Source organism: Sus scrofa, chromosome 9 (genome assembly GCF_000003025.6).
Source record: "Sus scrofa isolate TJ Tabasco breed Duroc chromosome 9, Sscrofa11.1, whole genome shotgun sequence".
Taxonomy (NCBI): Eukaryota; Metazoa; Chordata; class Mammalia; order Artiodactyla; family Suidae; genus Sus; species Sus scrofa.
The window spans coordinates 818082-843201 of record NC_010451.4 but is presented as its reverse complement, the minus strand read 5'-3'; the positions used below and the strand labels follow the sequence as shown (position 1 = coordinate 843201).

Genomic DNA, 25120 nt, shown 5'->3' with positions numbered 1-25120 from the left:
GCAAAACATTCTCTGACATTAACCTTACAAATGTCTTTTTTTTTTTTTTTTTTTTGTCTTTTTGTCATTTCTTGGCCGCTCCCGGGGCATATGGAGGTTCCCAGGCGAGGGGTCCAATGGGAGCTGCAGCCACCGGCCTGCACCAGAGCCACAGCAACGAGTTATATCTACTTATTCAGTCATTTACTTGATGATATTGGTCAAGTTCTCCCATGTGTAAGGAATCATGGGCCTATAGAGGAAACAAAGTAGTAAATTGTGGTCCTTTCGATGTAAAGGAAGTAAGACAGCATATACACAGGTAATTGCAGTGCAACGCAGAAAACAAAGGCATAAGACATAAGATGGAAAGAGAACGCTTTTCTAACTTGGGTAACCAAAATTCTTTTGTATTGGAGTTCCCGCCATGGCTCAGTGGAAAACGAATCTGACCAGTCTCCATAAGAACGCAGGTTCGATCCCTGGCCCCGCTCAGTGGGTTAAGGATCTGGTGCTGCCATAAGCTATGGTGTAGGTCACAGACCCAGCAAGGATCCGGCGTTGCTGTGAGCTGTGGTGTAGGTCGCAGACGCGGCTCGGATTTGGTGTTGCTGTGGCGTAGGCCAGCAGCTGTAGCTCTGATGAGACCCCTAGCCTGGGAACCTCCACTTGCCATGGGTGCAGCCCTAAAACGGAAAAAAAAAAAAAAAAAATTCTTATGTATCAATCCCAAATTATGGTTTCCCAAAGTTTAGATGATGTGTAACTAATAACAAATTGTTGATATACCATTGAAACAAGAAAATGAAATGTCTCAACGGGGCACTTCAGCAAAAATATCACTTAAGAAGAGGGAAAGAACTTCAGCCCAAGACAACAGGAAAGAAAGTCCACTGACCTCCCTTAAGAGAGGAGAAGTCTCTACACAGGAGGCTGGCAAGATGGAGAAAGATTTCTCCCTAAGTAGGAGCTTAATGTGAATAAGCATCAAGATCCTAAGCGATTTTACAAAATGAGCAAAGCAAAAAAGGAAGTTCCACGCCTGGGCAGTGGCCCGAGCCCCCGCAGAGACAATGCTGGATCCCTAACCCACTGGGCGACAGCAGAACTTCTGTTCGGAAACAAACACTTTATCTAAAGATGTGACACACAAGGAAAGGAAGGGACGGCTTTAAACTCTGTCTCCATCCCTCCCTGAGACATTCCTTTTTAGTAAAGCACAGTTGTGGCTTTTACCCTGCACAAGCCCTACAGGTAGCACCATCATTGCCCCTCGTTCACTTGCTCAAGGGCCCAGGCACTGACCTTCGCCTCTGAGGTCCAGGCGCTGGCTAAGAGGAGATGTCCAGGGGACATCTGTCTGGCACCCATTGTGGGTTCTCCCGCCAGCGCTCAGGCCCGGCTGAAGACGCACACCTCAGCTGGCAGCACCCTCTGGGCTAGGTCCCCAAACCCCGCACAGCCGTCAGCATCAAGGGAGCAAGGCGCCCGGGACCCAGCCAGCCCTCGGGCTCCTCAGGCCATGCAAATGGCAGCCAGGTCTCAGGACAGTGACCCAAAGAGACTGGTGCCACCATCGGGCCACAGAGATGGGGCTCGGGCCCAGCCAGTGGGCAGCCACGGGAAGGGCTCTGGGGCTCTGCAGGACACAGCTCTCAGTCCGTCCACAGACCCCAGCTCACCTGCAGACCCGAGGCCAGAGGGCCGCTGCCAGACGGACTACTGGCCAAGGGGCATCTTTAACAGCCCCGCGCTAATGGTCACAGGCTAAGGGTTTCAGGACAGAGGCGGGCTCGTAGCTAAGCACCCACACTGCCCCACTACGTAATTCACCAGAAATATCGGCCAGCAATTTTTCTGGGGGGGTGGTGTCTTTGGTTTTGGTATCAGGGTGATGGCGGCTTCACAGAACGACTTGGGGAGTGTTCCCTCCTCTTCAATCTTTCGGAAGAGCTTGAGAAGGATCAGTTTAAGTTCTCCTCTGTATTTTGGCAGAATTCCCCCGTGAGGCCATCCAGTCCTGGGCTCTTGTTTGCAGGGAGTTTTTTTCTTACAGATTCTATTTCACTTCTAGTGAACAGACCGTTCGAATTATCTGCTTCTCCTTGATTCCGTTTTGGTAGGCAGTATGTTTCCAGGAACTTCTCTGTTTCGTCTAGGTTGTTCATTTTGTTGGCATACAGCTGTTCATAACATCTCCTTATGGGGTTTCGCACTATCAGTTCTTCCCCCTTTCATTTCTTATTTTTTTTATAAATAAAGTTTTATTGGAACACAGCCACACCCATGCCATTGCATGCTGTGCTACAACGACAGAGTCCAGCAGGTGCAACAGAGACTGACCCACAAAGCCGAGGATACCTACCAGCTGGCCCCTTGCCAAAGAAGTCTGCCAGCCTTTGCCTAAACAACCGTTTTGTTCCACCTAATTGTAGTTGCCCTTTTCCGAACGTCAGCAGACCCTTGGTATCTTCTGTTGATACTGACGGTCAAGGCGCAGAGCAAACACGACAAACCGCTTTCCTCTCACGCGCTCAGGTGGCCACGACGCGGATGGCCCCGTGGAAGAGGATGTGCGACCGGCCGGGCCCAGCGAGGAAGAGGGCGTGAGTGGGTGGAGGTGTCTGCCGTGGGCATCTACTCGCTGAGCCGGACTGGAAGGTACATGCGTTTAAGCATCTTTTCAAAAAACGGCTGGGTAACCGAAACGAAATACGGCTGGAACGCACACATTTTAAACCATGCCATTAACAATGCATCAGATTTTATTCCAACTGCTGTGGAAGTCATTGTAATAACACGTAAATATTGCACATTCATAAAAAAGGAAGAACATAAAATCACTTTGTGATTTTATCAGACTATAATACACACCAATTTTGCCATGTTTGTGCATCAGATTTCTGAGACTGATGTCGGCTCTTGAAAGAACACTCATAATGTTTCAAACGCTATGAGCCTATATTTCACCCGCTGAAAATGTCCCCATTATGAAAAGATGGTCTCGACTTTGGGGTGATTTTTGCACATCAGCACCACCAGTTCCCCATGACGTTATTTCTAAGACAGTGACCCAGAACGTACCAAAGACAGAAGAGACATTTTAAGATTTGCATATTTATACTATTATTTAAAAGGAAAACATGTATTTTTTGTTCCAGGCAAAAGAAAAACTGCGCAGGAAAATATACGTATAGGTTTGTTGATCCAGGCAGAAAAAACCTGCAGATGACAATTTCCGACGAGGGCAGACAGCAGCCCAACACGAACGCGAGTGAAGCAGGAAGGAAGCAGCAGGGCTGCCGTGAAGCCCACGGAGGGCGGCGGCTCGGGACAAGCGGCCTCAGGGCAGAGGCTCGGGCGGAGCGGGTGCGTGATGCCAGGCGTGGACCCAGACCAGGCGTCTTCCTCGCCCGCCACTGCTCCCCGCGTTGATGAAGCCCGGCCCTCGGAAGCAGCTCAGCCGACGCTGGTGGAAGGAAGGCCGGGAAGCATGCGGGAAAGCACACGACAAAGCTGGGGCTCCGTGCGGACCTCCAGATGGTGGCAATAAAGACAGTGTGGGAAGTGAACTGGCAACGCAAGCTGCTCCCCTGAAAATGAAGACGGCCAGGGAATCAGCCTGCGTTGCCCAGGGACGTAGGTACTGAGGTCTGAGCGAAGCAGCAGCTCTGCAAAGGGCACGATGGCTCACGACATACCAGGAGCACGGGTTGTCTCTCCCAGACCCTGTGCACTGACTCCAAATGCCGTAAAGGCAGCAACAGACCCAGGAAGAACAAGGATCCTCTGAGATCTTAACCCTGATGTGCAAGAAGCAGCCGCCTTATTTCTGACACGGATTCCCTGGCCCCAACCCGGGATTAACGGCACTTGGCACGAGAAGGGGGAGCAGAAGGTCTGCGGTGCAGTCGCAGACAGCTCGTCTGCTGGGCAAAACGCACCAGCAGAGCCAGGTAACTCCAAACTGCACACGGCGCAGAAGCTTTAGAACCTAAAGGCTGTGACTCTCCTGAAAAGGCATATGCAAAAATATGTGTGTGTACATTTTTCTGAGAAGACGGTCCAGTACTTTTATCAGAATGCGGAAAGGTCCCCAAGCTACCGTACCCTCCCCCCTAAAAATACTAAGAACCGGAGTTCCCGTCGTGGCGCAGTGGTTAACGAATCCGACGAGGAACCATGAGGGTGCGGGTTCGGTCCCCGGCCTTGCTCAGCGGGTTGGGGATCCGGCGTTGCCTTGAGCTGTGGGGTAGGTTGCAGATGTGGCTCAGATCACATGTTGCTGTGGCTTTGGCGTAGGCCGGTGGCTACAGCTCCGATTCGACCCCTAGCTTGGGAACCTCCATATACCGCGGGAGCGGCCCTAGAAATGGCTGGAAAAAAAAAAAAGATGAAAAAAAATAATAAATAAATAAAAATAAATAAATAAAAATACTAATAACCACATCTGCAGGGATTCACAAACTAGGTCATTTGGGGACATGACGTTCTAAAATGAAATATAAAAGAAAATATGAGAGTATTACACTTGTCAAAAAGGTATTATTTCCTCAAATTCCCTTCGTGTGTGTGTGTGTGTGTGTGTGTGTGTGTGTGTGTGTGTGTGCAGCAAGGTAAAGGTTTTCATACTGAAGTGTGGGTCAAAATGTTTGAACGCCACTGCTCTGAGGCATGAGAAATGGCCAAATACGAGTTGGTAACATATTAAGTCATCACCCACTGACAACAATTAGGTGATCTGCGGTTCCAGTGGGCATTCTGCTGTTCTGAGTGACACCTGATCCACCAAAATGAAACTGCTATTATTAGAGGAGTGCAATCTGCAATAGTCAGAAGTGAAAGTGTAGCTTATAAGGTCCTATTGATCTTAAGGAGACCAAGAACTACGGAGACGCTGCCTTTGAAAGGACCCTGCACACCGGGTGTCCTCGAGAAAATGTGAAATACTGAATACAATGTTTAGGAATGAGAAAAGTGCAAATGTTTTCCCTGGGTGACGGAATCCTCCACGCGCCTTAGAAGCATATACTAGGAAAGGAGAGTATAAAAACTCATCTCTAAACCTGGCACAGAGAGGAGTTTTAGGGAAATTATTATTTCTTTTCCACACAAGGGACAAAAGAGCACGGTAAACCTGCCACGACAGCTTGGGTGTGGGACTGTTGCTTTAGCCCAATGACCAGTGTCTCTGCTACTTTCCACTCTTCTCTTCTAAGCCTCAATTCCAGAAACGATAATGGTCCAGGCAACGGGTTATTTAGCTTATGACATAAATGTTACTAGAGCAACTTACAGATTGGCGTTGTCCCAATCAGTGCAAAATTTTCAAACGTATCACTAGATGCTGCACAGCCGGACCCTGTACCTTCCTCAATCTACGAGAGACTAGAGTTGCCCTTTCGGAGAGCATCCATCCTGCGGGTGAAGCACATCCAAGGTCAAAAGTAAAGCACCACCTGAGGCATTCTGTCCCCCGATGCTCACCTCCCAGAACTGGGAGCCAGGTGTGCATCACCTAGGCAGGAGACAGGGGCTTCCGCGCTGGAGAAACTGCCCAACACGTGCAAAATGATGCCAGGTACTAATAAACAGGGATTGCCCCCCCCAAGCCCTGTGGCCCCCCCCCAAAAAAGAGCTTGGATCATTCCCAGGTCGTCTTTATATCTGATGCAGAGTTTCTGATGCAATTTAGTATCTCGTTCTTAAACAGGAAAACACACACAAGGATAGTTAGACATTTTGTGAAAATCTCAACCCTGAAAGAGAACAAAACAAATGGTGGGAAAGGAACTCAAAGAAAACAGCCAGAAAGCCAGGAGGAGCAAAAGCACGCTACACACTTAAAAAATCCTCTCAGAGTTAAAGGAGCATCTCCATGAAATAAGAAGCTACAACAAAAGAATATTCAGAAACCAGAGAAAGCCCTTAAAAATCTAAAAAGTTTTTTTTTAATTAAACACAGGAGTTAGAAGATAAATTTGGAAAATGTTTTAGAAAACAGACCAAAATGACCAAAAGATGGAAATTGAAGTGAACAGATGAGGAAATTAAGGATCAGTCCAGGAGATCTAATATTTGAGTAACAAGAGCTCAAGCAAAAAAAAAAAGAAAGAAAAAAAAAGAATGGAAAATGAAAGAGCAGCAATTATCAAAGAGAAAATGAAATAATACAAATAAACCTCCCTGGGAGTAAAGAACACGAATTTCCAAATTGAAAGAGGCCATAGATTTCAGAGCAGAAGTCGTGAAAAATGATCCATTCAATAATCACAAAATTTCAGAACACCGAGAATAAAGAGACAGATTGGTGACAGAACCTGGCAATGGCACAGGGCGGGCGGGAGGTCAGAGAGACACCCCCAAACCTACTGATTGCTATCAGTCTTACTGAGACTGGGACCGCTGGACACGACGCGTCTGATGAGGTAGTGCAAAGGCTTATAAGTGAGACCACAGGAAATACACTGCGCCACTTCCGAAGCGCTACTGTTTAACAATTTGCAGTTCCTACTGGGGCTCGGCTGTAAGAGCCCAACTAGAATCCATGAGGATGTGGGTTCGACCCCTGGCCTCACTCAGTAGGTTAAGGATCCGGTGTTGCCGTGAGCTGTGGTGTAGGCAGCAGACGAGGCTTGGATCCCGTGTGGCTGTGGCTGTGGGGTAGGCTGGCGGCTGCAGCTCCAGTTGGACCACTAGCCTGGGAACCTCCATATGCCACAGGTACAGCCCTAAAAACCAATTAACTAGAACTCAGTCAAACATAAATCTAAATGCTTTTTATTTCTATTGTTGTATTTTTGAGTACTAAAATTTTATTTGGTTTTTCTTTTATATCTTCTATTTCTACGCTGAGATGTTCTATCAAGGGAAATATTAAGAGTGAATCTTGCCGTTTTCGTGGTCATAAATACATTTTTATGGATTACTTTGTTGCCACCACCTGAAGAAAAAAGCCAATAGCAGGAATTTTTCTGGAGAAACAAAGAGCCCAGAAACACAGGCAATTTCCATGAATTTTGCAAAGTGACCCAAACTGACAAAACGTGTCCTGCACTAACAGCAAATGCTGATTGGACAGGTGGTCAGATGGATGGACGAACAGACGAATGGATGGATGGACGAACAGACGAATGAATGGATGGATGAAGGGACAAATGGACGGACGAATGGGCGGACGGATGGATGGACGAACAGACGAATGAATGGATGGACGAAGGGACAAATGGACGGACGAATGGACGAACGGATGGATGAACGGACGAACGGACGGATGAATGAACACACACGTATGCATGTCTCTAGAGACGTGGAAAAGGGAGCAAACTGTCCACCCCCTTTAAAAGACACTAAAGAAGTGAGGCATCTAAAGCCATAATCTAACAGAAGAACCCCGAAAAGTCAGGGTGAGGAACTGTTCCAGTGATGATAATGGAACAACGAGCCCCCACCGTCCGGCCCATGGGCCCTTCTGACAACACAAAGTGAGTAAGAGCTAAGAGGACTGTTTCCAGAAACACGGATGATATACACGGGATGAATACACTGCAGAGTCTCCCTTCGGTGCTCGGCCACAGCCACCGCATGCCAGCTCAAGCCAGAAGGGCTTCACTCTGCAAGTTCACGGCCAAGGCAGCCTTACTCTGAGGTCGGGCCTAGCTCCCCGGGTCTGGAGGACAGTCTCTGGGCACTGTGCTGCGTCTCCAAGCTGTTCTTTCAGCAGAGGGATGGCTGTCTCTTGCCCGGGTCTGGTGGACACATGAACAATCACCTGGGAGGCTGCGGACCAGGGAGAAAGCCGAAGGCCGAGCCGGCAGAGATTAGAAACCGACCTGGAGACACACCACGCCACACCCCCAGCAAAACAGGGGACACTCTGCACCCAGGCGAGGACAGCTTCACTTCTGGCCTAAGCGATGGAGCGCTCATAGAATCAACGCCAACGAGCACAAGCCACCCTGGTTTAGATCACGCAGGACAGCCAAGGTCTGATGAATCGACCTGCAACTGTTCCTCTATGTTAAAGTTGCTCCCCGGCAACTCACGTAATAATCACCTGGGGCACCAATACAGTCACGTGATTTGTCTGGCATTTAACTCACAGGAGAATGTGTAAAAAACTCCGGTTATCATATCCTTTTAACAGCGAACTCCTAACTAAACGACAACACACACAGAGGCGAATATAAACTTTAAGCTTCTGTAGATTAACAGAGTATTTGATATATCATCCTCAGTGAGCCATAAACTAAAGAAAAGACTATATGATCAATTTAGGTTCCAAACAACATTTTACAATGGAAAATAGACAAAGCAATTAAGGGCCCCTAAGGAATTCAATTCAGTTTTATACATTTAAGATAGGAGTTGGATTAAATTATATCAATTACTTGAGAACTGTGTACATTTCAAAGAGCATATTATTTTAAAACTGACCTAATTTACTAATGAAAGAACAAGAGGCTTTTCATCTCTCCTTTCCATAGAGGGTTTTTTCTTAAACAGTTCTGGGTTTCCTAACTCAGTGGTATAATACAATTTGACGTTTCCGGCTTTATCTGCTGAAACAAGATAACTCAGTAGCTATTGTGGAGGTAGATTTTCATTTCACCCAGACCACAGTCTTCTACAAAGTAAATTTCCTAACTTCGGAGAACTTAACAACCCTTCCTAATGAGAAACTCTTTCGGCAAAGCCAGGAATGAACCCCATGAAAGAAATTCTGCTCAAGCACGGTATAAACAGCTCCTTACTAAATAGCTTTTCTTGCAAACTTCAGTGCATTAGGTATGTTGCGTGCATATCTTTCTATCACTGTATATTTTGAAATAAAAAACATATAAAATTATACAGTCCTAAGTCAGATTCTATTTTACTTTTCATTTGTTTCAAATGTTTCACAACTTAGGTCTGTGCTATTGCAAGCCCCTCCAGAAGACTTAAATAGTATTAAAATACTGCTTTCAATTTAAAGGGCAAAATATCTGGAAAATTAAGGTCACAGTGTTAGAGAGTCTAATGGAGTATGGATTTCTGCTTGAAGTACTTCAACCAGAAACCTCAGCAATCTTAAATCTGTCTCTCCTGGATACTGGATATAATAAGTTTTAAAGCTTTGAATGAATTTTCAGAATGTTTCACATCTCTCATAACTTCAGAAAAAGATGCAACAGAGAAGCAAAAAGAACCGTTTCTACAATAATAGAATTTTTATGCAGTACCAATAAGTTATAGAGCCTTTAAAACAAAAGATGAATGGGGGAAAAACGACAAGCACTGGGAGGTTTCTTCATAAGAATTTGTTCTTAGGTATAAGGTACTTTTTTAAAAGGCCGAGACATAGTAGATTATTTAACCCAAGATGTCATAAATGCTACAGAATGGTGATTGAATCAACTATTAGCTTTAAAATACAAGGTTTTCATTTCAGTTATGTGTACCACTAATATGGCTAATTCCACATCTACTATAAAGTTTATGCTATTTTTCCAGAGAAGGCACCGCCCGGGAAACACTGAAGGACCAAATACATGGAACATGCGCAACAATTGAACTAGGGAAATAATGCAAAGTACACTTCAAAAAATTTGCTTTTAAAATGCCCATTTAGGAGATGGGATTAAGATGGCGAAATAGAAGGACTAGAGCTCAACTGCTCTCCTAAAAACAACACAATTTACAACCAAATACGGAGCAATCTTCAACCAAATGGACTGGAAATTTTCAAAAAGATATCCTACTCCAGAAGACAAAGAAGTGGCCACATCAAGAGGTAGAAGGGGTGACTATGGGATATAAGCAACCCCACACCTCCTGAGTGGGAAGCCCCACAGACTGGAGAGTAACTGGTCCACAGAGACTCACCTACAGGAGTGAGAGTTCTGAGCCCCACACCAAACTCCCATGAATGGGGATCTGGCACAGGGAGAAAGAGCCCCCAGAGCACCTGGCATTGAAGGTCAGTGGGACTTGTGCACTGGTGCTCCAAAGGACGGGGGGAAACGGAGACCCCATTCTTAAAAGGCGCACACAGACTTTCACCTGCACTGGGTCCTGGGGCCAAGCAAAGTCTCCATAGGAGTCTGGGTTAAACCTGACTGCAGTTCTTAGAGGACCTGCTCAGAAAACAGGGGTGAATGTAGCTTGTTGTTGGGGAAGGACATTGGAAGCAAAGCTCTTGGGAATCTTTAGCAGCATGTCTTTCTCTGGAGGTGGGCATTTGGGGAAAGTATGGCCCCGCCCATCAGTGCTGAGAAGCCCCAGGGCAAATAACAACCCAGGTGGGATCACAGCCCCACCATCAGTAAACAGACTGCCTCAAGACCCCCCAGGCAAACAGCCACCTCTAATATTACCCAGAGACAAAGCCCCACTCACCAGAGGGATAGGAATCAGCTCCACCTACCAGGGGGCAGGCATCAGCCCCTCCCATCAGGAAGCCTACAGGAAGCCCCCACACCAACTTCAGCCACAAGGGGGGCAGATGCCAGAAGTAAGAGAGGCTACAACTCTATTATCTGTAAAAAGGTCACTACACCAAAAATCTATAAAAATGAAAAGACAGAGAACTATAACTCAGATGAGGGAGGAAGGAAAAAACCGAGAAAAACAGCTAAGTGATCAGGAGATTCTCAGCCTCCAAGAAAAAGACTTTAGATTGTTGATGCTAAAGATGATGCAAGACACTGGAGATAAACTGGAGGCAAAGACGGATAACTTACAGGAAACACTGAGCAAAGAGATACAAGATATAAAACTTGAGCAAGAAGAGATGCAGAATACAATAACTGAAAAAATTCATTAGAAATAGCTAACAGCAGAATACAGGAGGCAGAAGAACAAATAAGCAAGGTAGAGGATAGATTAGCAGAAGAGAAAAGAGGAAAGAGATTGAAAACAAATGAAGAGAGCCTCAGAGAACTCTGGGACAACATTAAACGTACCAACATCCACCCTATAGGGGTGCCAGAAGGAGAAGAGAGAGAGAAGGGGACAGAAAAAATATTCCAAGAGATAATAGCTGAAAACTTCCCTCACATGGGAAAGGAACCACTCACTCAAATCCAGGAAACACAACGAGTACCACATAAAATAAACCCAAGGAGGAACACACCAAGACAAACATTAATCAAACTGACCAAAATTAAAGACAAAGAGAAAATCTTGAAAGCAGCTAGGTAAAAGAAACAAGTAACATACACGGGAACCCCAATAAGGTTATCAGCAGATTCTTCAACAGAAACTCTGCAGGCCAGAAGGGAGTGGCATGATATACTTCACGTGATGCAAGGAAAAAACCTCCAACCAAGATGACTCTACCCAGCAAGGCTCTCATTCAGATTTGAAGGAGAAATCAAAACCTTCAAAGATAAGCAAAAGCTAAGAGAATTCAGCAACATTAAACCAGCTTGTTTGGTTTTGTTTTTGTCTTTTTACCAATTCTTGGGCTGCTCCCGCAGCATATGGAGGTTCCCAGGCTAGGGGTTGAATCGGAGCTGTAGCCTCTGGTCTACACCAGAGCAACAGCAACACGGGATCCGAGCCATGTCTGCAACCTACACCACAGCTCATGGCAACGCCAAATCGTTAACCCACTGAGCAAGGGCAGGGATCAAACCCACAATCTCATGGTTCCTAGTCGGATTTGTTAACCACTGCGCCACAGCGGGAACTCTAACATTAAACGAGCTTTACAACAAATACTCAAGGAACTTCTCTAGGCAGAAAAATAAAGGCCACAACCAGAAACAAAAACACCACAAATGACAAGGCTCACCAGTAAAGGTATATGTACAGTAAAGATACGAAATCATCCATGCACAATTATGCCACCAAAATCAGAAATCATGAGAAGAGGAGGGTAGCAAGGCAGGACCCTGAGGATGCACTTGCAATTAAGAGACCAACAGCTTAAAACAATCTCATATATATAGACTCATATCAAAACTTCAGAATAACTGCAAACCAAACATCTACACTTGATACACAAACAAATAGGAAAAATCAACTCAAATAGTCATCAAACCACAAGAGGAGCGAACAGGAGTAGAAGGGAAGAGAAAAGAGCAACAAAAACAAATCCAAAGCAATTTAAAAAATGGCAATAAGAACATACATATCAATAATTACCTTAAATGTTAATGAACTAAACATCCCAACCGAAAGACACAGACTGGCTGAATGGACACAAAAACAAGACCCATGTATATGCTGTCTTCAAGAGACCCACTTCACTTCCAGGGACACGTACAAATGGAAAGTGAGAGGATGGAAGAAAATATTCCATGCAAACGGGGATCAAAAGAAAGCTGGAGTCACAGTACTCATATCAGACAAAATAGACTTTAAAATGAAGACTATTTTAAGGGACAAGGAAGGTCACTACATAATGATCAAAGGATCAATCCAAGAAGAAGATATAACAATTTTATTTTATTTTTATTTTTTTATTTTTTTGTCTTTTGCCATTTCTTGGGCTGCTCCCACGGCCTATGGAGGTTCCCAGGCTAGGGGTCGAATCGGAGCTGTAGCCACTGGCCTACACCAGAGCCACAGCAACGCGGGATCCGAGCCGCGTCTGCAACCTACACCACAGCTCACAGCAACGCCAGATCATTAACCCATTGAGCAAGGGCAGGGACCAAACCCGCAACCTCATGGTTCCTAGTCGGATTTGTTAACCACTGCACCACGACAGGAACTCCAAAGATGTAACAATTTTAAATATCTATGCAGTCAACATAGGTTCACCACAATATATAAGGCAATTGCTAACAACCTTAAAAGGACAAATTGACAATAACACAATCTTAGTGGGGGACATTAACACCCCACTGACAGCAATGGACAGATCAACCAGACAGAGAATCAATAAGGAAACACAGGCCCTGAATGAAGCATTGGATCAGATGGACGTAATAGATATTTATAGGACATTCCATCCAAAAGCAACAGAATACACATTCTTCTCAAGTGCACACAGAACACTCTCTAAGATTGATCACATCCTGGGCTACAAATCCAACCTCGGGAACTTTAGGAAAATTGAAATCTTATCAAGCATCTTTTCCGACCACAATGCTATACAAATGGAAATCAACAAGAAAAAAACTGCAAAAAACACAAATACATGGAGATTAAGCAACATGCTACTAAACAACCAATGGATCACTGAAGAAATCAAAGAGGAAATTAAAAAATACCTAGAAGCAATTGAGAACTATGTCTAGATACTCATGTCGCAACAGAAGAAAGGTTGGGGGAAAAAACTGTAACTGCAATGTATACATCTAAGGATAACCTGACCCCCTTGCTGTACAGTGGGGAAAAAAAAAATACCTAGAAGCAAATGACAACAAAGATACGACACTCCAAAACCTGTGGGATGCAGCAAAAGCCATTCTAAGAGGAAAGTTTATAGCAATACGAGCCCACCTCAAGAAACAAGAAAAAGCTCAAATAAACAAGCTAACTTTACATCTAAAGCACCTAGAGAGAGAACAGACAAGACCTAAAGTCAGTAGAAAGAAAGAGATCATAAAGCTCAGAGCAGAAATCAATGAACTAGAAACAAAGAAAACCATAGAAAGGATTGATGAAACAAAAAGCTGGTTCTTCAAAAAGATCAACAAAATTGATAAACCCTTAGCCAGATTTATCAAGCAAAAAAGAGAGAGGACTCAAATCAATAAAATTAGAAATGAAAAAGGAGAAATAACAACAGACATCACAGAAATACAAAGGATCATAAGAGACTACTATATGCAACTATATGCCAATAAAATGGAAAACATAGAAGAAATGGACAAATTATTAGAAAAGTACAATTTTCCAAGACTAAACCAAAATGAAATAGAAAATATGGACAGATCAATCACAAGTACTGAAATTGAAACTGGGATTAAAAAACTTCCAACAAACAAAATTCCAGGACCAAATGGCTTCACAGGTGAATTCTATCAAACATTTAGAGAAGAGCTAACATCTCTCCTTCTGAAACTATTTCAAAAAATTGCAGAGGAAGGGACACTCCCAAACTCATTCTATGAGGCCACCAACACCCTGATACCAAAATCAGACAAAGATACCACAAAAAAAAAAGAAAATTACAGGCCAATTTCACTGATGAACATTGATGCAAAAATCCTCAACAAAATACTAGCAAACCAAATCCAACAATACATTAAAAGGATTGTACATCATGATCAAGTGGGATTTATCCCAGGGATGCAAGGACTCTTCAGTATCCACAAATCAATCAGTGTGATACACCACATTAACAAACTGAAGAAAAAAAAAACATACGATCCTCTCAATAGATGCAGAAAAAGCTTTTGACAAAATCCAACACCCATTTCTTTCTTTCTTTCTTTTTTTTTTTTTTTTTTTGGTCTTTTTGCCTTTTCTAGGTCCACTTCTGTGGCATATGGAGGTTCCCAGGCTAGGGGTCGAATCAGAGCTGTAGCTGCCAGCCTATGCCACAGCCACAGCAACTCGGGATCTGAGCTGCATCTGCAACCTACACCACAGCTCACAGCAACGCCAGTTCCTTAACCCACTGAGCAAGGCCAGGGATCGAACCCACAACCTCATGGTTCCTAGTCGGATTTGTTAACCACTGCACCACGACAGGAACTCCCCAATACCCATTTCTGATTAAAAAAAAAAAAAAAAAAAGCCTTCAGAAAGTGGGCATAACGGGAACCTACCTCAACAAAATAAAGGCCATATACAACAAACCCAGAGCTAACATCATTCTCAATGGTGAAAAGCTGAAAGAATTGCCGCTGAGATCAGGAACAAGACAAGGATGTCCGCTCTTGCCACTACTATTCACCATAGTTTTGGAAGTCCTAGCCACAGCAATCAGAGAAGTAAAAGAAATACAAGGAATCCAAATTGGAAAGGAAGAAGTAAAACTATTGCTATTTGCAGATGACATGATACTATACCTAGAGAACCCTAAAGACTCTACCAGAAAACTGTTAGAGCTCATCCATGAATTTGGCAAAGTCACAGGATACAAAATTAATACACAGAAATAGACAGCATTTCTCTACACTAACAATGAAAAAGCACAAAGAGAAATTAGGGAAGCAATCCCGTTTACCATCACATCCAAAAGAATAAAATACCTAGGAGTAAACCTACCTAAAGAGACAAAAGACCTGTACTCTGAAAACTATAAGACACTGATGAAAGAAGTCAAAGATGACACAAATAGATGGAAAGATATACCATGCTCGTGGATTGGAAGAGTTAATATTATCAAAATGACTATACTACCTAAGGCAATCTACAGATTCAATGCAATTCCTATCAAATTACCAAGGACATTTTTCACAGAACTCAAACAAAATATTTTAAAATTTGTTTGGAAGCACAAAAGACCCAGACTAGCCAAAGACATCCTGAAAAAGAAAAATGGAGCTGGAGGAATCAGGCTCCCAGACTTCAGACTATACTACAAAGCAACAATCATCAAAACTGTATGGTACTGGCACAAAGACAGAAACAGAGATCAGTGGAACAGGATAGAAAGCCCAGAATTAAACCCACGCACCTACAGCCAACTCATCTATGACAAAGGAGGCAAGAATATACAATGGAGAAGGGACAGCTTGTTCAATAAGTGGTGCTGGGAAAACTGGACAGCCACATGGAAAAGAATGAAATTAGAACACTCCCTAACACCATACACAAAAATAAACTCCAAATGGATTAAAGACCTAGATATAAGACCAGACACTGTAAAACTCTTAGAGGAAAACACAGGCCAAACACTCTCTGACATAAACCACAGCAACATCTTCTCAGATCCACCTCTTAGAGAAATGACAGTAAAAACAAAAATTAACAACTGGGACCTAATCGAACTTCAAAGTTTCTGCACAGCAAAGGAAACCCTAAACAGAACGAAAAGACAACCCACAGAATGGGAGAAAATCTTTGCAAATGAATCAACTGACAAGGAATTCATCTCCAAAATTTATAAATGCCTTCTGCAGCTCCACACCAAAAAAACAAACAACCCCATCAAAAAATGGGCAGAAGATCTAAACAGACAGTTCTCCAAAGAAGACATACAGATGGCCAAAAAACACATGAAAAGATGTTCAACATCACTCATTATTAGAGAAATGCAAATCAAAACCACTCTGAGGTACCACCTTACACCAGCCAGTAGGGCCATCATCCAAAAGTCTACAAACAATAAGTGCTGGAGAGGGTGTGAAGAAAAAGGAATCCTGTTACTCTGTTGGTAAGATTGTAAACTGGTGCAACCTCTGTGGAAAACAGTATGGAGATGCCTCAGAAAACTAAACATAGAACTACCATTTGATCCAGCAATCCCACTCCTGGGCATCTATCCAGAGAAAACCATGACTTGAAAAGACTCATGTACTCCAATGTTCACTGCAGCACTATACACAATAGCCAAGACATGGAAACAACCTCAATGTCCATTGACAGAGGAGTGGATCAAGAAGATGTGGTACATAGACACAATGGAATATTACTCAGCCATTATAAGGAATGAAATACCGGCATTTTTAGCAACAGGGATGGACCTAGAAATTATCATGCTAAGTGAAGTCAGCCAGACAATGAGACACCACATCAAATGCCATCACTGACATGTGGACTCTGAGAAAAGGATACAATGAACTTCTTTGCAGAACAGATGCTGACTCGCAGACTTTGAAAAACTTATGGTTTCCAAAGAAGACAGTTTGGCGGGGGGCGGGGGGGGATGCGCTGGGGTGTGGGATGGAAATGCTATAAAATTGGATTGTGATGATCACTGTACAACTACAAATGTAATAAACTGAGTAATAAAAAATTTTAACAAGTGACAACACTTTGAAGACAGAGGTAGAAATGGAAGAGGATCTCATGAAGAGCTGGTGGGAATCTGCATCAAACCAAAATCACGCAGATGATGGAAAACATTAAGGGGAGAAGGGGAAGGAGAAAGCTAAAGGCTGCAGTGAGGCGCTTCCGTGGTGGCTCAGCGGTTCATCCATGAGGATTCGGGTTTGATCCCTGGCCTCACTCAGTGGGTTAACGATCTGGTGTTGCTGTTGCTGCAGAGGTGGAGGCCGGTAGCTGCAGCTCCAATTCGACCCCTAGCCTGCAAAACTCCATATGCCGAGGGTATGACCCTAAAAAGAAAAAAAGAGGGGGAAAAAGGTACTAAAAATAAATAAAATAAAATAAAATAAAATGCTCATTTAAGGAAGTTCCCACTGTGGCTCCGTGGTAACGAACCTGACTAGAATCCATGAGGATACAAGTACAATCCGTGGCCTCGCTCGGTGGGTTAAGGATCAAGTGTGGCCGTGAGCTGTGGTGTAGGTCACAGATGCAGCTCAGATCCCCAGTTGCTACGTCTGTGACGCAGGTGGGCAACTGTAGCTTCTCTTCAACCGTTAGCCTGGGAACTTCCATATGCCACGAGTGCAGCCCTAAAAAGCAGAAGGATAGATAGATAGAGAGAGAGAGAGAGAGAGAGAGAGAGAGAGAGAGAGAGAGATATGGATGGATGATGGATGGATGGACGGACAGACAGAATGTTCATTTAAAACAGTGGCTCTCAACAAGAGGTGATTTTACCCTCCGGGGGACACCTGCAACATCTGGGGACGTTTTTAGTTGTCACAACTGGGTGAGTGCTGCTGACATCTAGAGGGTAGAAGCCAAGGATCCTTATAAATACCTACAGTGCCTGGGACTGCCCACAGAAAGAACTATCCAGCCCAAACCGTCAGCAGTGCCAAGGGTGAGAACCCTCGATCTAAAACAACACCAAGCACACAATCAGAGGCACCTGAACAATGAACAAATAGCTTCTGAATAAGTGAATGAATCTTAATAAGCAAAATGATTTCATTTCTATTTTTTACAGCTTCTTATTATCTCTATCAATCTGATTCTGCCTGACAGAGACTCTATTTCCATTCTCAAGATCTTCAGCTGTTCATTCACCAGATTGCCCTATCACGTCACATACACGACCAACTGAAAGCACATGTCCATTAAGGATCCTGTCCCATGACACGGTTCTGAGGGAAAGCAAAGGGGGGACACTGCACTGACCATCTGACTGTCCTTCAAATCAGCAGATGAAAACGCTACTAAACGCCTTCGGCCATTAAGAGCTCAAAAACATATGCAGTTTTTTAACTACTGGAATCAAAACACAATTATTTGGCCACACTGGTTGATAAACCAAAGTATTTCAAACTTATATGTCAAGCCTAAGGAATTAAAATAAAAAGTCTTCAGCAAATACCCATCACGTCCAGAGTGTAACTAGGAAAGGCCCACGTGATCTTCCTTCACAGAAATTCACAATTTCCAAGTCAAAACAACCTTAAATTTTTAATTTTTTTAATATATTTTCTTTGCTTTTGAAATATCATTGTTTTATTAACAAAATAACACAAGATGTGGCACTTGGCTATTTCCCATGTAAGGATCCTGGAAAGAAACTGCCCACAGGTTTTTCATGTACTAATATGATGTGATTCTTTTGGTAATTTTTTCTTTTTTATTTATTTATTTGTAAATGATTTTTATTTTTTTTGTTGTTGTTGTTCTTTTTTTTATTTCCCCAATACATTAAAAACTGTCACTGTGTGCAGACGACATGATACTATATATAGAAAACCTTAAGGACTCAACCCAAAAACTACTTGAACTGATCAACAAATTCAGCAAAGTAGCAGGATATAAGACTGACATTCAGAAATCAGTCACATTTCTGTATACTAAAAATGAAATATTAGAAAAGGAATACAAAAATACAACACCTTTTAAAATTGCGAGCCAAAAAATCAAATGCCTGCGAATACACCTGACCAAGGAGGCGAAAGACTTGTATGCTGAGACCTTTAAAACATTAATCAAGGAAATTAAAGAAGATGTAAAGAAATGGAAAGATAATCCATGCTCCTGGGTTGGAAGAACTAATATTGTAAAATGGCCATAGTACCCAAAGCCATCCACAGATTCAATGCAGTCCCTCTCAAATTACCCATGACATTTCACAGAACTAGAACAAACAATCCAAAAATTTACATGGAACCACTAAAGACCCAGAATTGCCAAAGCAATGCTGAGGAACAAAAACCAAACAGGAGGCATAACTCTCTCAGACTTCGGGCAATATTACAAAGCCACAGTCAAGACAGTGTGGTACTGGTACCAAAACAGACATACAGGCCCATGGAACAGAATAGAGAGCCCAGAAATAAACCCTGACACCTATGGTCAATTAATCTTTGACAAGGGAGGCAAGAACGTAAAATGGGAAAATGAAAGTCTTTTCAGCAAGCATTGCTGGGAAACCTGGACAGCTGCATGCAAAGCAATGAAACCAGAACACACCCTCACACCATGCACCAAAATAAACTCCAAATGGCTGAAAGACTTAAACAGAAGACAAGACACCATCAAACTCCTGGAAGAGAACATAGGCAAACACTCTCTGACATCAACCTTACAAATGTTTTCTCCGGTCAGTCTCCCAAAGCAACAGAAATAAAAGCAACAGTAAACCAATGGGACCTCATCAAACGGACAAGCTTTTGCTAGCAAAGGAAACCAAAAGGAAAACAGAAAGACAACTTACAGAATGGGAGAAAATCGTTTCAAATGATGCAACTGACAAGGCTTAATCTCTAAAATATACAAACAACTTGCACAACTCAACAGCAATCTTAAATTCTTTAAACTCTAGAGTCCCCAAGTTATCTAACATGAAAAGTGCCTCCAAAGAGGAAATCAGGTTTTTATGGTTTTTTTAATCCAGATTTCCATGTGTCCTTAACTGGTACCTATTTAGAGATATACCTTTCAATTAACAAATGCCGAAAATAATGATTGTCCCCAAAAGAAGAATTTGAATGTACTTTCCTTGTAACTGAAAAAGTCATTGCTTTCACTGTATGCACAATAACTCTGTAAAAAAGCAAATGATGTGGCCAAAGAGGCAGAGCCTCTGATGATCCATTTACAGGGAATCGGATATTAGCCAAGGGTTAAAATTTAAGAACAACAGACCCAGTCATAAAGACATGAAATTTCTAAATTATTTCTTTTTACAGAACCTACCATTTAGAGGAGGGGAAAAGTGAATATAACTGAAAGAGACTTATAAAGAAATGATTCGAGCCCAAACAATAATGTTAAATGAATTACAAATACTAAATCAGTCATAAATACTCACACATTATTCTGTAACTATACTTTGCTTTACTTGTCCTTGGAGACAAATGTTTCTTTGACAAATCCTGTATATTTAAATATTGCCTGAGATAATGTTATTTCAATCTTTAAAAACACCCTAAGAATTACATCAACTAAAGCCCTGACATGGTCCTATAGTCATGAATGAAGAACCATCTAAAAGCTGCTCAAATGTTTATTCAGACAGAAATAAAGGCACAACTTCTCAAAGGGAAACGGGTTTTAATAAAAACTTACACACAGAAAGTTGTCCACAAGAGGGACGCGTCCAAATGGAACGATAAATACGGAAATTCTAAGTGGGAGCCACGTGTACCTGGAAAACGCAAAACAACCGAAGTGAGTCCATCATCCAAACACGCTGCCCAACCTACTTCTCCCCCCAGGTCAGCAGCGGGAGAGGGTGCTGATTTGCTGTGTTCGTTCATTTTCACAGCTAAATGAGCATGCAAGCCTTCAAAAGCGAGGCAAAAATGGAAATGACAACACCATTTATGAATCCAAAGTAATCTCTGTAAGCCAGTGTCAGTGAAGTGGGCAAAAAGACAATAAACACGCCAAGGGAGTGGTATCTCCGTAAGAACGGCAGAACCTAGGACTACAGACGTTACAAAGGATTTCTGCCTGTATCAGTCCCTTGGTGCATTTGTTTAGAGACTAACAGCCTTCCAAGAGCAATCTGGCATTCAACAACTAACTCATAAACTCCTTCCAAAATTTCCGATTTAGAGCTACCACACGCAAGGGACTGTGTTAGGCACAGGGAGAGAAGCAGAGACTCACTCATCACAGACTTTGGCCTCAAGATGTTTCAAGTCTAGTTGGGAAGCTAAGACAGGACCAGAAATAACTTCAAAACAAGATAAGAGGAGTTCCTGTTGTGGCTCAGTGGTAACGAATCTGACTAGCATCCATGAGGATGCAGGTTCGATCCCTGGCCTCACTCAGTGAGTTAAGGATCCGGCGTTGCCGTGAGCTGTGGTGTAGGTCACAGATACAGCTCAGATCTGGCGTTGCCGTGGCTTGGTGGAGGCCGGCGGATACAGCTCCAACTGGACCCCTGGCCTGGGAACCTCCCTATGCCACAGGTGTGGCCCTGGAAAAAGACAAAAAGACCAAAAAAAAAAAAAAAAAAAAAAAAAGGAAGAAAGGGTGAAGTACCTAAAAAGCAGTAAAAAGAGTCATAAGCAGTCAGAAGAAGAAGCAGTGATTTCCAGCTGGGTGGTCAGCGAAGGCGTTGACATTAGATGCTGACTTCTGAGATGGGTCTGGAAGTACAACTTGTGACCTAGACAGTCTCAGCAGGCGACTGTAGGGAAGAGAAATGATGCACCTGAACGTGGACCTGTGAGAAAGCACCTGTGCTCATCCAGAAATTCTACTGGCTAATGGAAAGTCCTGCAGAAGCGGAGGAATTAAAGCTCCAGTGGGATACTGAGACTGGGATCAGTTTGGGAGGGCTGACACGTCTGGACCTCACCGGGTAGCCGGAGAGCTGGTGAAGGTTTCTGAGCAGGAAAAAAGCATCATCAAAGTTGTGCTTTAGAAAACTCCATCCAGCAGTAATTGAAGTAACTGAACATCCATCAAATGCAGATGACAGAGCGCAGTGAATATAACGTAAGCCTGCAGGAATGCAGGAATTCATTTATAAAAATGTAATTTATATGCATCTTTTCAGTAACACAGCTCCATAAACTGTCTTGCCCATAGACTAGTACCTAATTACATAAGCATCTAAAAAGGTCATAAGGCCTATAAAGTGATATCACAAAGCCTCTTGCCTCTGCCTGGAAATCCTTCCACCCCGTTCCCTTCCGGTAAACTCCTTAGCCTGTAGGTCTCAGTTTAAATGTCACTTCCTCAGAAAGGCCTTTTGTAATCACTACTCCAAATTACGTCTCCCTGGTTCTTTCTCTTCCAAATGAATTTGCACATTTTCTTTACAGCACTTACCACAACTTAGATATTTGGTCAGTAGCTGATGAAAATCTCTCTCTCCCACTAGATGGCGGGATGAAGGACCATCCCACTTTTGCTCAGCATCCTGTTCGCCAGAGCCTGAAACAGTACAACGCATGGGGACACTTACAAATATTTGGTCTGAAGAATGAATGAATGAATGAATGAATGAAGAGAAGAGACTTTAGGTCACTGCTACAACGCCCTTCTCCGCTAAATGGACTACTGGCAAAGATACTCGCTTTCGAAGATGAAATTGAAAGAAATACTAAATTTCAACCTAGAAAGAGGCCAAATTCCTAACTTCTAAAATCAGAATAAAATCTCTGTCTTCTAAAATCCAGACAGAAGGCTACAGTTCTGTAAGGAAAACCTCAAATCCTCAAGCCCAAACATACATTTCTACTTCTCGTATCTTTATAAAAATAATTCACACAGCAACTACTAAGTGAACTGGAGTAGGAGGGAGTCTGAGTACAGAGTTGGCCTGTGTCAGATGTAAAAAGGGGACTGTGTACTGGTGACTCCCCGATCCACGCGCTTCACGTGAGAGCCTCAGAAAGACCGTCGACATTCAACAGCAAAGACCTGCTGTTTACCTAAATCATCACTGGAGGTGACAAAACCCTCAGAGAAAGATGCCTGCGCCCTAAAAAGGCAAAAGACAAAAAGAAAATAAAGATGCCTATAACATTCTTCGCAAGGAATTTAATTCCACATAATAAACGTAGCTTTGAATCACAAGCTGCTTGTACCTCTGACCTCCAGGCCACAGCGGGCTGGAACACTCCTCCACGGAGCAATAACCTGGTAGAAGACTAGCAAGGCAATGAACCTTGAGCCACAGGGTCTAGAGAAGGCCAAAGGCGCTGCTCATTCAACATGTGGCACTTTGGGTCTTGTTGCGAGATGCAGACCTTTACAATAGTTCGAAAAATCACCCAGCTCATGAATCTACGCCAACTAGGAAGACCTAACCAACCATCAGTAAGGAATCAGAGACTCTGGCAGCATCCTGCAAATGCTGAGCTAACTCAGCCAATGAACTGAGTTCCTACAGCAAAAGGGGAGACATGATCCCATCATTCTCTGGGGGCTGCCTGCGCCCCTACATTTTGCAAATCCGATGCGCTATATACATTTGAAATGAAAAGGAATAAAGATCAGCACAGCTTTGTTCAGGGAGGTTGTCAGTTTTGTTACAAGGAGACACCTGCATTCCCCAAATCACTACACCACGGGAAAATTACACAATAGAAAACACAGGCCTTACGGGGGAAAATGCTGTTAGGGACCCAACACTCAGACACGACTCAGCATGTGGAATCTTAAAAAGGATACAAGTGAATTTATTTGCAGATCAGAAACAGACTCACAGACTTTGAAAAACTCATGGTTATCAAAGGGGATGGGCGGGGGTGGGGAGGGATGGACTGGGGTTGGCACTGCCATGTGCACCCCGAGCTCCCTGGGGCCCTGCTGTCGAGTACAGGGAACGCTGCCCAAGACGCCGTGACCATCCGGGGCGGGGGGAGAGAATCAGAGAGGATGGACGGGTGCCCACGCGTAACTGAACCGCTCTGCTGTCCAGCAGAAATGACCCCAAGCGTGTAAATCAACTTTACTTCAATAAAACTTAAAAATAGGCAAAAACGTTGTCAGAGACACACACAAAAGATGGGAAATCAATAAAAACGGTAGCACAGTTTTATACACGTTAAATCATTAGGAAAATACATAAACGTGCACCTTACCTTGAAAAAGACCTTGGAGTTCCCGTCGTGGCGCAGTGGTTAACGAATCCGACTAGGAACCATGAGGTTGCGGGTTCGGTCCCTGCCCTTGCTCAGTGGGTTAACGATCCGGCGTTGCCGTGAGCTGTGGTGTAGATTGCAGACGCGGCTCGGATCCCGCGTTGCTGTGGCTCTGGCGCAGGCCGGTGGCTACAGCTCCGATTCCACCCCTAGCCTGGGAACCTCCATATGCCGCGGAGCGGCCCAAAGAAGTAGAAAAAAGACAAAAAAAAAAAAAGAAGAAAAGAAAGAAAGAAAGAAAAGAAAAAGACCTGAGTGTGCTTGTGGCTGAGAGGGTTTGAAAGGTTGTAGCTTGAGAATCAATTAAGTGGTGGAAAGGCACCTGCCATCAGGGAAAGGTGAGGGTGGGCGTGGCCCATCCCGCGGCCACGCGGCAGCTGGCAGGCAGGTGGGTGGGCACACATCTGCGCGGTGTGCCCGTTTATGGCCCACTTCAAACACGTGTGATATTCCACGTTCACCTGTGCTTCTTGCTGACAAAATTGTGCGTAAGTAAAGATGAAATTCATTTATGTTCAAATTGTTTCCTAATATACCAACCATGTTGCAACAAATTTGAGTTTTCAAAACAATTGTTAACAGTAGAACTGACCGTCCATATAGTATGGCTATTTATTTATTTATTTACTTATTTATGTATTTTGTCTTTTTAGGGCTGCTCCTGCGACATATGGAGGTTTCCCAGGCCAGGGGTCTAATCAGAGCTGAAGCTGCCGGCCTACACCACAGCCACAGCAACACAGGACCCAAGCCGCATCTGCGACCTACACCACATCTCACGGCAGCGACGGATCCTTAACCCACTGAGCGAGGCCAGGGATCGAACCTGTATCCTCATGGATCCTAGTCCGGTTCATTAACCGCTGAGCACAAAGGGAACTCCCAGTATGGGTATTTAGAATCAAACAAGGCCAACTGCATACTGCAATCATTTCCCACTGCTCAAAGGTCTCAAGCTCACAAGTTTCTGAAGAGTCACAGAGTTCCAAGAGAAAAAAAAATCTCGGAGTTCCCGTCATGGCTCAGTGGTTAATGAATCTGACTAGGAACCATGAGGCCCTGCTCTGCAGGTTAAGGACCCGGCATTGCCGTGAGCTGTGGTGTAGGTTGCA

At 43.7% G+C, this 25120-nt stretch overlaps 1 protein-coding gene across 6 annotated transcripts in view; it reads right to left on the bottom strand.

Moving 5' to 3' along the window:
• Nucleotides 1-25120, bottom strand: part of STK33 (serine/threonine kinase 33) — a 151360-nt gene that overhangs the window by 94777 nt on the left and 31463 nt on the right. The window contains exon 1 of one of the 6 annotated variants that reach the window (XM_021062262.1): nucleotides 20470-21179. The exons of the other annotated variants lie outside the window; for them this stretch is intronic. The gene's annotated coding sequence lies outside the window, so the exon portion shown is untranslated. Of the gene's footprint in view, nucleotides 1-20469; nucleotides 21180-25120 lie in introns of those variants that run through there. 6 annotated transcript variants of the gene reach the window in all.